This window comes from Egretta garzetta, unplaced genomic scaffold (assembly GCF_000687185.1).
Source record: "Egretta garzetta isolate BGI_Z169 unplaced genomic scaffold, ASM68718v1 scaffold259, whole genome shotgun sequence".
Taxonomy (NCBI): Eukaryota; Metazoa; Chordata; class Aves; order Pelecaniformes; family Ardeidae; genus Egretta; species Egretta garzetta.
The window spans coordinates 1,668,764-1,685,573 of NW_009260770.1; positions in this window are offsets into that span (position 1 = coordinate 1,668,764).

Consider the following 16,810-nt stretch of genomic DNA (forward strand, 5'->3'; position numbering starts at 1 on the left):
ACAAGTGCTCTTATCCCTGCTGGCTGCCCAGCCTCCTTCCTCCCCCAGCCTGTTACAGTGGCAATGCAGGAGGAAGATAAAAGGGGAGGAAATAAAAGTCTCTAACATGGCTTTCCTGAATCCCAGCCACTGAAAAACAGGCTGAGGGATCTTTTCCTGAGAGCAAAAAAGCTTCTGTGCAATTGAAATATTTCTTATTTGCTGTGTTCTAATTGTGCATCATAACCACAGGACTTTAAAGAATATTCGGCTCCCTTGAGCTCAAACAGAAGTCGGGCAGTTGAGGATAGTGATTAAGTGAATAACAAACAAAGGTTTTGGGGCTTTTTGCACTGAGTACTTAAATTTTCTACAACATAAGTTGTCTTGTAAAAAATGTGCAAAATTTAAAATTTAAAAAAATTGTGAAATGAAATGTTTTGACAACTCAAAATACTGAAATACTTCCCTAAAAAAACCTATTTACCAAGTTTGACAGAAATTTGTGACGAGATCAACTTAGCTCTAAACCGTGTTTCTCAGCAAGCTTATACCTCACCTGCTTTGTGGTTCACACTCCTGTACAGCTTACCTTCTCACTCAGTCTTCAACAGCAATTTTGCACCAGCAACTGCAGGTCAGACTACATCAAAGTCCGGATATCCATGAGAAAACTTGCATTGAGACTGGCCTGTTGCTTTTCAGAGCATCAAGACATCGTTCAGTTCCCACTGATGTTAGCAGAAGTCGTCCAAAATTCAAATTGTTTCTTAATCTGTTAGCTAGCTTTGTGGCAATTTCAAATACCAACAAGATATTCCCTAATTACTTCCTTCACGGAAAGGCACGTGTTTTGTTTAATACCAAGGTTTTGCAAAAGCAAGCAAACTGATTTTCTGCCCTTCTTAAAAATCCTACCTGATCTATCACCATGTATCCTTGATGACAAACTTGTGAGTTGGTTTCTCTGGGACACTCCTGAATCAGGAGCAAGAAGGCTACTTCATGTGGCTCTACCACACAGATGTCCGGTGCTTCTAGAATTACCATTTATTACTTCTTAAAGAAATGGCATCGACTGCTTCCTCGCCACATGTACTCCCAGACCCTTTTCTATGCCTCTCTGTTGTACCCTCTGGGTAGCAGACAAGGAAGAAAAAGCATTGTAGGCATTTTCACATAGCTAATCTTTATGAACCAACAGTGTTTCTGACAAGCCATTACCCACAAACTATGGCTATTACTGGAGGAAAGACATTTTTCAACTACTTACAAGAATACAGCAACAGCTTAGAAAGACCCTGACAAGAACATTGTATGCATCACTTCAAAACTTTACACTAGCCTGCATCATCCCCCAGCAATCTTAACTCTCCAAGGAATATTTTTTCTTTTTTTCTGCTTAAAGTCTTGTAGTTTGCACACATAGGCTGTAAAACCAGACTCTCTCTGGAAGATGAACAAGTTAACTCATTGGAAGTAGCAAGCCTGAAGCTGTTTCTTAAGCTGATGAATACAAGACATCTGTTTACTGAAACCAGTAAAAAAACATGTAGTATTTTTTTTTGTCAACATGAAGCTCTAGTTTTCAAAGGGGCTTTAACAGTAATGCCTTGAATTTCTTTCCCTTGCTCTAATAAATTAATTTAAAAGGTGTAATAGAAATTAATACTAGATTATTTTAGCCCTTTCTCCAATTCCACTCTAGATTATTTTAGCTCTTTCTCCAATTCCACTTGTCCTTCCACAGATCTGTGTGCTCCTCCCCACTCACCACCTGCCATGGACAGGTAATGCATGTAAGCAAACGATGGCCGCAGTGAAAAGCTACCACCAGGAAAATAATGGCTTCAGCAAAACCAGACTGACTGATTTGGCACCATTTCAGCTCAGTGAAGATCATATGAAGAAAAAAAAAATGTGAATTACGATTTCAACCACCCACCCATGCCCACTCGTGACACTGTTTGCTCACACTACCCACGCCGCAATGCACGGATCGGTTCCAAATTACCACCTCGAAGAGAAAGAGATGAGTGGAAAGTTCCCCAACCTTTCCAGAACAGTACGGTTTAACATCAAAATACCTCCACATACAACACTACCTTCCTCATTTCTAACCACATTTCTTTCCTATATGGTTATACACTATTTATATTTTCAGTAACAGCTCATGATACCATCCTTTCTCTAGACTCTTTAGTGGAACTCGGCATGTGACATTAAGATCATGGAAATTTGTTATACAAAGGCCTAACTTAGCCTTGTGAAGTTATCACCATTGAGTAGAGATGGCTAAAACGAAGTCAGGCTTTCATCTGCTGGAAATGCACCAAAATTTACTCTTCAAATGCAGGACATCATAGGCTGCTGGTAAGTCTCAGGTCTTTCACTACTGTGAATACCTGTTTATTAAACCCATTTTTTAACACAGTGAGCTCATTAAAGTGTTCATTTAAAATAAAATGGTTTCCACTGAAGACAGTCTACCTTGTAATCTTGACACTCAAACTCCAGAAGCCCTTAGAACCAGAATTGAAGTCTCTTCAGCCTCTCAGATTTGGAAGACTGCATCTGCAACATCCCCAAATAACAGATTGCTGTTGGTTTGGTTTTTTGTTTGGTTTTGTTTTTTTTTCACTTTGGGATACCCAGGAGAACATAGACAAGGGTTTTTATTTCCCATTTTCACTGAATATACGTTTTCATGTCAGCCAAAGTGAAAGCTAACACAGTTGGAATATAGTAAATGTCAATATTTAATCTGGCCTTTCCTTTCCAATTTTTTAAACCACAATGCATCATCTCAGCATGATTAATAACAACTCTTCTGTTGCTTTCCCTGAACCGACCTGAGGTATTTTTGTTGCTAGGTAATGTTTTGTTGTGAGCTGTCCTCCCAGCACAGGAAAGATTAAGAGATCTCAGATGGAACCAAAGCGGCATGCCAGTAATCACAGCTGAAAGACGCTTGCACTTGACATCTTGAGATGGGAACAACATGTCTATTGTTTGGAGCCATCAGTCCTTTGCTATAACGCATGACAGACAAAACCACCTACCTTGTCAAGAATTGGGAACCTTGTCAAGAAGTCATTTGTACTGATTGGATAAACAAAAGGGGAATCTGGAGAAGCAGGTTCATAGAACAAACAAAATGTCCTAGAAATGGCCCACATTCGCCATTACATTCCAGAGTAAAAAGGAGCTCTCAATCTACTTTAAGTGGTCTCAGGAGGATCCAATACTCATAAAGAAATCTTACATTGACCTCAAGCTTCCACAGCAGCTTTTATAAGAATACAGTGCGACGCTGCCAAGGGAGCGGGTTTAGCCAGAGAAAAGAGAGTTCTGGCCAAGACATTCCTCCATCTGACTAATCCTTGGCTTTCCAAGAGCCTGTTGGAGCCACTGGCAGCCGATTCAAAAAACCTAACACCTTTTTAGTCCCAACCTGTATGAGATAATATTTCAGCAGCCCCAAATCAGACAAACGTGTAGTCATGTTGCATACTTCCTCCAGACTTTAACCATTCCTTTGCCCGACCAGGGCATTAATTCTAAAACACTTTTTCTATGCAAGGATCAACATTCTTATTAGTGTATTTACAAAAATACATAGCCATATCTCTGAGTTTCCCAGCAATACCCTTGGCAGAAATAAAGGAAGCCAGACTGACAGAGAAGTTATACTCCAAGATTACTGTGCTGTATTCTTTGCCAAAGGGTAATTTGTCAATGCAGTTGACAAATTGAAAAAAGGGGAACATTTTTAGTGCCAGCCCCAGAAAACAACAAAAGTCAAAACCAACGCTCATTCCCTTGCTGAAAATATCACCATATAGCCTATAAGATACGGAGGGGAAATACAAGGGAAGAAGAAGAAGTCCCTGCACCAAGGAACCTAACTCCTTAATCTTACGTTCTTTAGGACTATCTGAGTAAAGAGAAACACTGTCTACTTTTCCCAGTTAACAAGCTATTTGCGCATTCTGGTGGCACCTAGGCTCCCGTCAGGAGTCAGAGATCCTTTTGTGCTAGGCACTGTAAAAACACTTACTAAAAGGACAGACAGCCCCAAAGGCTTTATTATCTAGAATAAATAAATTACCATGAATTAGGACTCAATTTTCTAGCAGTGTGGGTAATTAAGCACTGGAACAGGTTGCCAGGTGGTAGACTCACCATCACATGGAGCCTTGAAGACTGTATTTCTCTCTAAAAAAATATGCTTCCAACTAATTTATAGGAAAAACTAAATGGCTAAGTCTAACAGGGAGGGTCAAGCCGAATAATTACAGTGATCAGTTCTGACCCTCGAACCCATGAATCCCCCTTATTCAATCTGTTATTGTGTTAAACCAAAGGCAGGTAATTAATAGTATCGCATTGAGCTGCTACTAATACTTATCGTTCCTCATAAGGCAACAATGACAACCACACTTCAGAGCTTCAGCCACCGGGCAGGAGATTTTCCCCTGCTGTGCATCTCAGTTTTATTTTCTTCCTCAAACTGGAGCAGTCCTCCAAAGTGCTACGCCACAGCAAGAGTCACTGGGTAGGGTGGAACGATATTCTGTGGTAACAGAGAATTTTCCTTCTTCAGCGCTTAATCTGGTGGGTGTTATTTGGCTGTAACTGGTTATGCTGGCAGCATCTCCCCGTATCTGGAACCCCTAAGGAATTTTCCTGCAGTGGTCTAATGATATTTTTGCTTTCTTTTTTAGCACAGTATGTGAATCACAGGGTTCAAGCCCTTATCTCATCTTATCCAGACGAGCAGCTTAAACTTTTGATGTGACCCCTGTGCTGACCTCTTTTCTGAATGTGGCATGCAACAATTTAATCCAAATAAAAACCCTGGGGTCAACATTGAGGGCATATGAATGAAATTCCGAGGCATTTTAGACCATCAAATTAGACAACCTAATGAAGTCCTTTGGGCTCTAAATTCTGTGAAGTTGATATAATGGCTTCTCCATGGGCAAAGAGCACCCAAAACATTCTTTCCTACCATATATAACTGTTACTTTCAGTTTAATTAATACTAAACAGCTTAATCTTCATTATATATCTCACTGTGTCTACGCAACTGCCTTGGCTACTTGGAAGCATTAAACTACTTATCCCCAATGACTTCTTAATGAACAGCATTCTTCTACTGCATGTCTGGGAGCTTCTCTCCCTTTATTAGCCATATTACAGACCACTGTGCACAGGTGGTCATAAACTGTGTGCTGCATCTATACATTATTCATATGAGTTACCATATTAACCAAACTCAGAAATGCAGAGCAACATTAAAATAAAATGGATTTCTTCAGAACAGTGTTCTTCTCACAGATTAATACAAATCTCTGGGAGACGTTTCATTCCCTTAGGCCCCCAAAAACCTTCCTGGACCAGAGCAGAGGGAAGGCAGCAGAAAAACCTTCAAGATTATGCGGGGTTTTGTTATTGCAGCTTTAAGAAAGCTGGCAGCCTGCTTGCCACATCCCACACCCTTCCCACATCCCTGCCAGTTGTCTTGAAGAGTGAAGTCAAATTAACCTTAAAAACCTGAGGTAGTCGGCCAGCAGCTGTGGAAATACTAAAAACAAGGAATGGTTGAGCCAGCCAAATCACTTCATTTCCTTAGGCAACAGCAAAGAGAAAAGGGGATCGGCAAAAACCTTTAGGACCCAGGAGACTTTGGGTATATATGTATTTGTGCATGAGGGTAAAGTACTCCCTTCCTGAATCAGAGAAGGGAAATAGATAAGAAAAGTTGGCGTTTCAAGCTAAAAAACCCTCAAAAACCCAAGAAAACCCACCACACTCAAAATCCAGCAGTTTTTCCTTCTTTGCTTGAAAGTCATTGACCAAGTATGATTTCTATTATGTTCCCATTCTAGTTTGAATTCCAGACACGATGCACAGCACAGAGAAAACAAACCCACTCCTATCAAAGAAAAACAAAACCAAAACCCAACAACCCACATAACCAACACTTTTCAAAAAAAAGCTCTGCTTATAACACATTAAGAGAAGAATCATCTGTGTCCAAATGCCATTTGAACTGGCATCGCTACCCAGAAACGCTGCCCGGTATAATCAATAAGACAGATTCTAACCTTCAGGGATATTTTAATCATCACAACCATCCATGGTTATCAGCTCAAATTATGTGTCCACCCCTAAAACACTCTTCAAGGAGAGTTCACTCTACTGGCACTAGTTTTAGGGCATGTATTTTACAATATAACAAGTAGCTACAAGTCTAAGAGGACCGTGACGTTTCCAAAATGGCATAGGCATGCCACCCTCCTATAAAGCATAATAAAAACTTTATGTCAGATCAGTGCAGGGGCTAAAGTATTATGCGGAGCAGACATTTGCCTGGTAATCACCATCAGGACAGAGCCTGGCTGAACGCTGCAGCGGGAACATGCTAGGTACTATTTGTCCAGCAGGGTTTATGTTGCTTTCAAGCCTGAGTAAGCTCCATCAGTGCAAACAGCAGCTTTGCCTCAAAACGAAAAAAACGGAACCCAAACCAACCCACCCTGCATTACTACTCAGGGCAGTTACACCCGAGTGGCACAGCCTCCCTCTCTGGTCTCGAGAGGAGCAAGGAGCAAGACCAGGCAGCTCTGGAGAGGGAACCTTCAGGATGACCCAGATGCTCTCCGCAGGAGCACAGTTACCCAGACCCGACTTGTCTCGCGTCCTCAGCTGAGCCGCTTGCGCTGCAGTTTACTGTAACTGACATCTTAAAAAAAAACAACAACCCAACCCAAACCAAACCCCCTTCAGTTACAGATAGGCATCATCTAGTTAATATAACCGTATCACTCCTTTCCAACTTAAAGAGATGAAAGGCTTTCTCTTTCAAAAAGCTGCGAGACAGCAAATTAAACACTGCGATAAAAGAAGTTTCTGATCAGCAGGTGCCTCCCCGTGCTGGCAGCAGGCGAAGATTCTCCTGTCTGTCAGCAAACACGGCGGCTCCCGAACAATGAGGGCTCCCACCTTGGGGGCTCTGCCAGAAACGCTATCACCACCAATATCAAGTAGCTGGCAGCACATGGCGTTACGCACAGAGATCGCCCGAAGGTCACCGAACATTTACCTTATGGTTAAAAGCCAAAATGAGATTATCCCTGCGGATGCCACCTAATAAACACACACACACCAGGCTGTAAGGGATGCCAACTTGTCTGGAGCGATAACCGCTTGCAGCGCTTGCGCTGGCTGTCAGGAGGGGAGCGTGAAGAAGGAGCTCGACATGTCTTGGGAGGAACTCCAGACATCCCCATTGCCTGCTCTACGGCCCAGGCGTTGCATTTTGTGCTTTAAAGCCCAGCCCTGTGCACAGGTCAAGCGGTGCCTCCTGAACCGCCCCAGTATACCTGAAGCAGCGCTGCCTCTTCTCATCTCTCAGCAGGGGTTTAGTTACATGGGTATTTCAGCCAAGGTCTGCAGATCAGCACAAGAGTTATTACACAGAAAACCTATGCAGCGGTATTACCTGAAGTATGGGCAGTCCTCGGGAAAAGGACACTGCTGTCGGAGCAAGCACTGCAAAAAAGCTCACTTCACACAGACCTCAAAGGTATTACTTTAAAAAAAAAAAAAAAAAGCAAAAATAAATCCCTCAAGCTAAGAGGAAAGACCTACAGAAACTATGGAAAAGGGGCTGAAACAAGATCCTCTGCTATTTTATTCATTTGTCACTTGCAAACATCGTTTCTACAATGATGCATAAATGTAAATACATAAAAAAAATAATACACTGTGCCATAGATAAAACCATCCAGCACTCTGGCAGGGACCAAACACTCAAGAACTCCAGGCCACGGAACCAGATGATTTCTGTGTAAGGCACCATCTTGTCCTGAAACCTCCTCTGCCATCCCAGTGTGTGGACAAGTGAAATTCATGGGTAGCTGTGGGGCGGTGACTCTGCTGCTGGTGAGGAGGAGGATTTGGAGCCTGCTGTTACCTCTGCCCGTTCCCCTTGCTGCCCTTCCCATCCCCTGGGGAACGGCCCCACGCTGCCGTCCCCACTGGCTGCATCCCCGCTGGTCGCCTGCGCCTGGCCTTGTAGCGGGGTCATGCTCTTGAACCAGGCCAACACACTAACTCACCGGCGCTTTACTATCGATTAAATGAACCTTTATTAAGAATAGTAAGGAATATAGGGTGCTGAGATGCTCAGTTTTCGGACAATTCTGTCTTTCTTCTCTTCTGCTTTTCCAGCACCAGCTCTCCCGTCCTCAAGGGATGCTATAAGCTCTCTTCCTTTGGATGACTGGCTATAGAGCTTATGTTTGAAGAAAATCCGAAAGAAGCCTTTGGTTGAAGACCATGTTATTTGTGGCAAGTGCTATTTGTCCCTGACACAGACACCACCAATAATGGTTCTCCTACTGTTTGCAACGCACCAGTGAGACACATCTCACGCACATCTTACAACTTCTGCAGCCAAAATGGGGAAACACCACCAGAAAAATAAATAATCCTGCTCTGGCAGCTCAGGATCAAATCAGTTAAACGCTTTTAACTGCTCCTGGGACGCTCTCTCTCTTTATGAATTATTGAGAGGTAGGTTTTTGAGTTTCCTAAATAATTTTAGATGTAGCCTCTGGGGTTCTCAGCGGCGATTGAAGGCAGACAGTACTGGTCCAAAAAAAAAAGGTAACACTTTTTAGGATCATGCCCATACTATTAGCAAATGCCTTTTTAAAACAACTGGTGCTTTGAGTTTGTTGCCTTCACAACATCAGGAAAACAAGCGTCACACCTCACACCAGCTAATAACGAGCTGACTTCACCTAGTCAGTGGGCAGACATTTGCGTGGCCCCAAGAATATCCCACTGCTCACCCTACACCAGCAAAAGGCACCATATGGCCTACTATATTGGTGTCATATCTAATTTCTGAAATTATGTAGGGCACTCTTTCAGAGAAGTAGGTCGCTGTGATATTTTGGATGCAAAGGTCTTCCACTCTTGGAGACCTGAATCAAACTTTCATGTAAGCATAGTGCTTGTTGCTATGACATAATTGCAAGCTTGTTTATGTTATGAATACTGTGTAATGAAGTCTGCATGCAGTCTCCTCTATTCTGGGATTGAAAGTACTTTGACTTATGAGTTATGGCAAACATTTTCAGCCTGGGTATCTGCTGTCACAGGAACTATTTGGAAGGCAGTGGGGCAGAAAGGCGTGCACAAGGGGAAGGTGCTCAAGGACGCGATCAAAGGAACAAAAGTACTACTCAAAAAGCAAACCCACCAAAATAAAAAAGTGCATGAGGTAGTATGTTCCTTAGATTTGTCTCTGCTTAAGACGAGGCTATTCCTAGTAACTCCCTGTCCCTCTCCAAACTCAACTGCTAACCGTGAATGACAGTCACCGATCTGACTCAGTACATACATCAGTCCCCAAATACACATCAATTTAATTTGAGACAATACACCAAGTCACCACTATTCCTTCCCTTCCCCACAGTCGGCACAGCCACCTAGCCCTTCCAAAGGAGGGTGGTATTAATGGAGTAGGAAACAGTGGCATGACCTTCCACCGTCAGTTTGCTCCTAGCCCCCAGTGCAAGAAAGAAGTGTTTGGGTTCCTGGGCATGTAGCATAACCATAACCATAATTTCCCCATCTGAGGCGGCAAAGGGAGCAGCTCTGCTCTACACAAATACTCTTGAGTACTGATCTGAAGCTTACTGATGTAAAATGGGTTAACGTTTTCTTTTCTAACTTGCATACTCCCATTCCCAGAATATACACATGTAAAAGCAGTAATTGTCATTCTCCAGTTGAGATTCAATCACAAGGGCAGTAAATGCTCGATGGGTTAGCTTTGGCCAGAAGAGTCTTGGGAGAGTCTTGCCACTGTTAAAAACATTGGGTTGGTCAGGGGAGGGCAGTACTCTGTAAAGAGATGTCTGCAACTTTACTTTAAATGAAGTTTCAAAAATTGTGAACTATTTAAGGTAGGTAATGGAGAAGGACCAAAAAAAAAAGGAGAGAGAAAAAGAGTTAGACCAAGATAGAGACTATTTGATTTTCATTCTACAGTTTCAAGAGATAATTCTTCAGGAGCACGGGAGGAACATCACTTGAGAGTTGAGTATTCAGCGCCACAGCATTAATTGCTCTACCTGAGAGCATAACAGTAATTTAGCCAGGCTTCTGCTCTCAGAGTGGAGACAAAAAAATTAATTTCATAAAACAGAGCCATGGTACAAAACTTCATTTCTCCTCACAAGGAGAAAGTACTACTCACATTTTTTTTTTCCTCCAGAGCTTCAGAAAGGGATTTTTCTTACATTTTCCTTGAGTTTGTAACAAAAGGCAGTGGAACTAAATATATACTCTGTCTAGGAAAGAAAAGCTGGGTGTCAGAAGGGCCACAGCACTATATAAGACAGTCTGCAAAATAGAGGTTAAAAAGGGATTAACTGCACGACATGCTCTAGTAGGGAAAAATAATGGAGGGAGTAAAGCTACATTTGAAAAGGAAAGAAAAAATAAGTCAGATTATCTAAGGGCAGACCATCACTCAGACTTACTTTGGGGTTTGGAAACCAGATCCCAACATTACTGAATGACTCTCTCCCAGGTGTAGACAATACCGCTGAATAGCCAAACCCCAATCATTAGTTTCTCTCCTAACACTGCACACAACTGCACATGTCCTAGCACTCCCTGCAGCTCCATAAGCCAAGCTTCCCAAAGATGCTTCTGCCATCAGCTGCAGAAGAAACCTGCCTGCGCTTCTGGGCATTCAAGGTAGGGAGCCAGACTTGCGAGAAGGCTTTGAAGGACTATCAACCCTCAAGTTATTTAGCCTGCGTCCTTACCGCAAGGTGGCTGCAATACAAGCCTCGATGAACAGAATGAGCGGGCCCTTTGAGTCTCAAACCTACCTCCAACAGATTAGTCCACCTGAGGGCAAAGCACCAACAAACTACATTAAGAAAGTTTTACATTTAGACAGGAGCAAAGCTAAAGGCAACACCCAAGAAACCAAGTTAAGACAGAACCTGGAGTGCTGAAGAGGCTGTAGCTAAATCAAAAAGAAAAAACCATTTTTTCCTGCTGTTCACATTGTTACGGCAGAAATAAACACACAGGGCACCTTTGACAATAGTTCCAAAATCAAGAGAAAATTGTTACAAAAGGGTGAGTAAAATAGAAAGCACTCACTGGCAGGTATTTGCATTCAACCAGAGGAAAATCAAAGCAAAACATAGATGTAGGGCAAGTTGAGCACTAGAGGTGTGCAAGGAGTCCCCGTAAGGTACTGAGATACACCAACTGAAGTACGTTTAGGAGAATATCAATAGCTTAAAGCTGCACTATCATACTTGTTCGAAGTCAAACTAGAAAGCCCCCTTACTACAGCATTTATCTTTAGGATGAAGACTCTTGTTCTGTTGCTGGTGATTTGCATATCATCTGCATTGTTTGCCAAATGCCATCAACAACCTCTCAAGGCCATTTAACATCAGCAGTGTGCTCTATCTGTTTTAAATTAGCTGGGCAGGTGTATATGGGTTCTTAGGAAAGAAGCAGGAGGAAGAGTAAAGCCTTTAGTAAAATAATAATAACTGGAAGATAAACATGCATTTGAAAAACCATCAGGGCAAGGGAATGACCTCAAGTTGCAATTCGGAGTAAAAAAAAAGCAAAAAAGCACAAAAGTGCATTTTGCTGTCAGCCTCTGTGGGCCAAATCATGAGAGGTACTGAGTGTTCATTCGCTAGGGCCAGCAGTTACACAAGGCACCCTTCCTCTCCTGCTGCCTTACATAAGCTTCCCCGTCTAGACACAAGCTTGACTTTGACGGAACATGCTGGTCCTACATTTTTTCTCGGGACTTTCCTCACCATCTGGAAGCTACAGGGGAACAACAGTGTACTCGACAGTGACTCTGCCTCCCTTCAGCTGCTTATATAAAAAGTCTGGGCTCTTAAAGTATTCACTGGAGGATGAAGAGAGTAAAAATCCAACTGCTTGGATTTAATTTCTTACTTCAGTGATATTTCCAAGGGGTTGCTCTGTCATGCCAACATAGACAAGAATCAATATTCCTCAGTTACTTCTGCAAATAGAAAACAGAATCTGGATCATCCTAGAAAATAAACACAGAAAGGGAAAAAAGGAAAAGAGAGGTAATAAAGGACAAGGAAACTAAGCATAAGCAGGCTATATATAAACTGGTTTATATAAAACACCTTCTATACCTCACACACTTTTTCAAGGCTTCCTGGCAGTAACAAATGGTATTTTGTTCTGTGGGAAACAACATAGTCTAAATCAATGACATGTTGAACTCCAATGCAAGAATGCACTGAAAGTAACATATGGGTTTGGTTGAGGTCACAATAATACCTTTGCTAGACAAGCTAAAATTGCATCTTTTACTGGAGTTCCGAGAAAATCTGGCATTTTAATAATTCTTGAGGCAAAATGGGGGCAGAAGAGTCTCTAGTAGATGTCAGGAATTGGTAAGAGTTCATGTACCACGACCTGTTTTCCTTTTACTAAAAATACAGATACACACAAAAGGAAAAGGTCACAGCCAATAATTCATAGCCACTGAAAGTTTGTCTTCTGGTAGAAAATAAACAAGGACAAAAGATAACAAAGTTGATCTCCTAGTGGAAAACACTTGGGCACCCCTTCAACTTTTGTCTGGCCATTGTTTGACCAATATTTGCCCATCCTGATCCAGCAGCCTGACACGAGCCAGCCTGTGTGCAAACAGATGCAGCACAGGACTACAAATAGAAGATGCAATTTTACATACCTTAACACATTTCCAAACACTAAGCAAAAACTCAAAACCAAATAGGTTTCTGAAAATTATCCTCTGGAGCCTGTGCAAAGCAAGGCAAATATCATTTGAGATCAGCCATAAAATAAAAAAAAAGGATAAAAAAAAAAAGTCTGTTGTAGTTATAAATGGCTTGTTAGTGGAGTTCAGCAGCAGGGCAGTCTGTGATTGATCAAGTTGGCTTGATCAGTAGGAACTGCTATAAAGGTTTCTGGCAGAGGGACTAGGGTGTGATGATGAAGGTATTTGCTCAACTAAGGAAAAAAGGAAATAATGTTTAATAAGACATATATTAAAAAATATTCACAAGCATGGTTCACAGTAACCCTATAAACTCAAGAGTTTTCTGCAGTGACACAGGAGAACTGAAGGAGCTGTTGATAGGAGGAACAAAAAGTGTTTGATTCTTATGCATATGTAACAAAAACACCCTTGGCTTTTGTAAGAAGCCAGTTAAAAACTGTTTGGCATCTCCCAAGATTCCTCCTCTTTGATCTCACTGCCAACATGATCCACAGTAAATGAAGAAGCAGAGCTTACACTATATATCTGTCAGTAAGAGTCAGGAGAGGCGTTGGGAGAGGCATCATGAAGGAACATAATGACATTCTCACCCATGTCATTTTTGCAAATCAAGGCAGAGCTGGCTATAAAAGGAAGAGGAGGACAAAAAGCCATCACCTGTGTGTGAAAGAGCTGTTAAGTAATGGGTGAATAATGCAGAACAATACGATTAAACAAAATGACATTTTTCACTATATATGGGAGTGTGTGTGTGTAGAAACACACGTACACACATGTGCAACTCTCCTGATTGAAAAGAAGAAGAGGGCGCAGGTGCCTTGACTGCCAGTGTGGAACTTCCATCATCCACCCCAAATGGCCAGAGTTCGTAACAGCTGTGATTCTTGGTCCTTGTAATATCTCCATTATAGACAAAGCAGTATGCTCAGCATAGCAGTCTCGGGAGAATAAGGAAATTAAGGAAAAGAAGAGTACAAGTGACCCTGTAACAGGAGTGTAAACCAGCCAGCCATGGAGACACTGGCCCATTCATTCTATCTGGCAAATTTGCAGCTGCACAGTGGCCAGGGCACTGCTGGTACCTGCCACTGTAATGAAATCTGGAGAAACGTGTTTAAAGAACAATAAAATTGGAGTTAAATAAATGAGGGATGGACCTTAATTAATCTGCATTTAGCCCAACAAAACTTCTGGCCATGTAACTGAAAAAAAAAAAAAAAAAAAAAAAAAAAAAAGCAAGGAACCACTGAGATCCAAACGTTCTTAAGAATTAAAAGAGAGGAGCAAAAACTTAATATATCCTGTATCAGTGTTAAAATTGTTGCAAGTGGATAGCTTCTGAACAGCCTGCATGAGATCTCACCTCTATGCACACTGTACAAGCGTCCACACCACAAAGCCATCAGTCCAGCTGGCACTCTTACTGTTACAGCAAGGAAGTCAATACTTCAACCTGACCTGAAGACCAAATACATAAAAGGTATTTGCTGCCAAGACACTAACGCTGGGCAAGCTTGTGGTAGCAGTGTCCATATGTTCTACTCATTACAGTACTGCCAACGCCAAGTACTCAAAAATATGAGACAGGTACCATAAAATGTCAAATTTGGCATACAAACAGGGGGTTTTCTTTTAATAAATAATGGACTTCGACATTTTATTTCCTTCTAATTTCTGAACACTTACAGCTCCTAAGCATAATTTTTTGGGGAACGTTAGGAAGGCACTCCTCAAACTCGAGAACTGAAATCCTCAGGAAATCCCTTGATGCTAGTAAACAGGCTTCCCAGTAGGAAAGAAGCAAATACCATGAGACAGGAACAAAATCAGAAAGTTAGCAATGCTTTTGCATAAGCAACTTCAATACAGACCAGTCCAACAGGCACCAAAATCTAATAGCCAGTCCCATCTTAAACCACATGCTCTAGTAGAAAGCAAAGATCATCATCCATGGAAAGGCAAGAGAACAGCAACACATACCCTTCTTGCTCACAGTTCAAAGCCAATAACCCATTTTAAGTAACGCTACCTCAGCTTTTGTACAGTAAGTGAATTACTTGCACTTCCTGCACTGCATGTGCTTTCCACACTAGAATTTCACATTGCCATCATAGGTTTAGGAGGAGGATTACAGTTCTGCATATAATCGCACAACTGAGTTGTATTTACCTGCTCTTAGAGGAAAAAAACCCTATGCGTTTCTGTTTCACGAGGAACTGTAGCTCAAACAGACTCTGAGTTTTGAAAACACATTTCTTATCCAAGTGCCAAATGATCAGAAAGTGAGGCACCACACCTAGGTGGGCATCACTGTTTTGGGGATCATCAGATCTCTGTCTGTCAGCCCCACAGCACGACGCTGGCTTTCCTCAGTGGACCGAAAGCAGTTCGTTCTTCACTCTTAACACTTCTTCAGACTGACAAACTCAAAACCTGTAAACCTCAATTAAATATCCTGCTATTGCAGAGAGCTGACATCTCTCCCCAGCTGAAGATGCGCTACACCTCCGCTACCTTAGATCTCTTGTGACTCATCATTGGGAAATCTGCAGTTTCACAGGGTAGTGCCTCTTTAAATAACTGTTTTTCTCAGTTTCATTAAGTTGTGTAGTTACTTTAAGCAACATTTCTTCACTGCAGACTCAAGGGACTACTGTAATTTATTCCTCAGTGATTTCTCATCACACAGACAGAATTGCTTCCACAAAGAGGAGGCGGGTGGGCAGCAAGTCCGTACATAACCCAGCTGATCATCACTGTCCCCATGGGAGATGCTCTTGTACAAGGTCCCTGCTGAGCAGCGCGGATGCGGAGGAACTCCCGAGCAGCGACCCATTGCTCACCTGCTGATGCCACCAACTCAATTCACAAGGAGCTTTGCTGAGACGGACCAGTTTGGTTCTCCTCATTCTTGTCTGAGCACTGTTACCACTGTGCAGCAAACAAAAGCCAAACTACGATAATAAGATGTCCGATCAGTTATTGGCAAGTCCACCTCTCCCCCTACTCTCCTCACCCAACACAAACTATTTCATCTATTACTCATTACCCCCCTCCGTGGTCAGGCCCAGAAATGCACTAAAAATTATACAGGAGACATAGAAGGGACCATAAGGAGGAGAGAATAAACAGGCAAAGCTGAGGGAAAAGCAGTGGTGAGAGCGGCCACATTTGCATTAGATAAAAGCCTGAGGGATGGCAGGGTCCAGCTATCCCCTGCGTGCTGTCTCCTACAGGCCACCTTGAGGATGCTTCCCATTCGCCACCTTGCTTGTTCCCCCCAAGTGCCACCCAGCTCTCCAGCCACCGGCTGCAGAAGCATGGCCATCCCAAGGCTCCCCTGGTGGCCAGCGGCTCCCAGCAGCTTGGTATCTGCAGGGATGGCTACAGATGTGACTGCGGAATCCCCCAACACATCCCAGCGAGCTGTAACCTCACGGATTTTGAGCTTTAGCATTACTGCAGCCACAGAAACAGGTTTGAATCTGAGCTGGATTCACATCTTGAAGCAGCTGGGCTGGAGCCCAGCTTCTCCAATCTCCACTTCTACCAGCGGCTCAGCCCACGCAGGCACCTCTGCGCCCGTCGCAATTAGATCTCCAAATTGCCACACAGGCATCGCAGTGACAAGTATCGCTCTCGGTGCCTTTACACTCTCCTCAGCCTTTGCCAGATCCAGCAGGGCATGCGAGATGCAAATGCTTTCACACCTACGTGTTTTGTTTAATCAACCACAGATGCTCAGATTGATTGAGCAGTGATTCGCATAGATTAGCGTGATGTCAGTATTTATAATAAGGGAGGAATTATCATGCCAAAATCCACCCCTGAGGAGGTATCTACTCACAAACTAAACAATAATTGGATAAATTTTGCAGCAGAAAAAGAGGCCAAAATTAAAAACTGGAGACCCTCAAGTCAGATTTATCACATTTCCTCAACCTTCTCCCCTCTTGCAGGCTTCTTTCT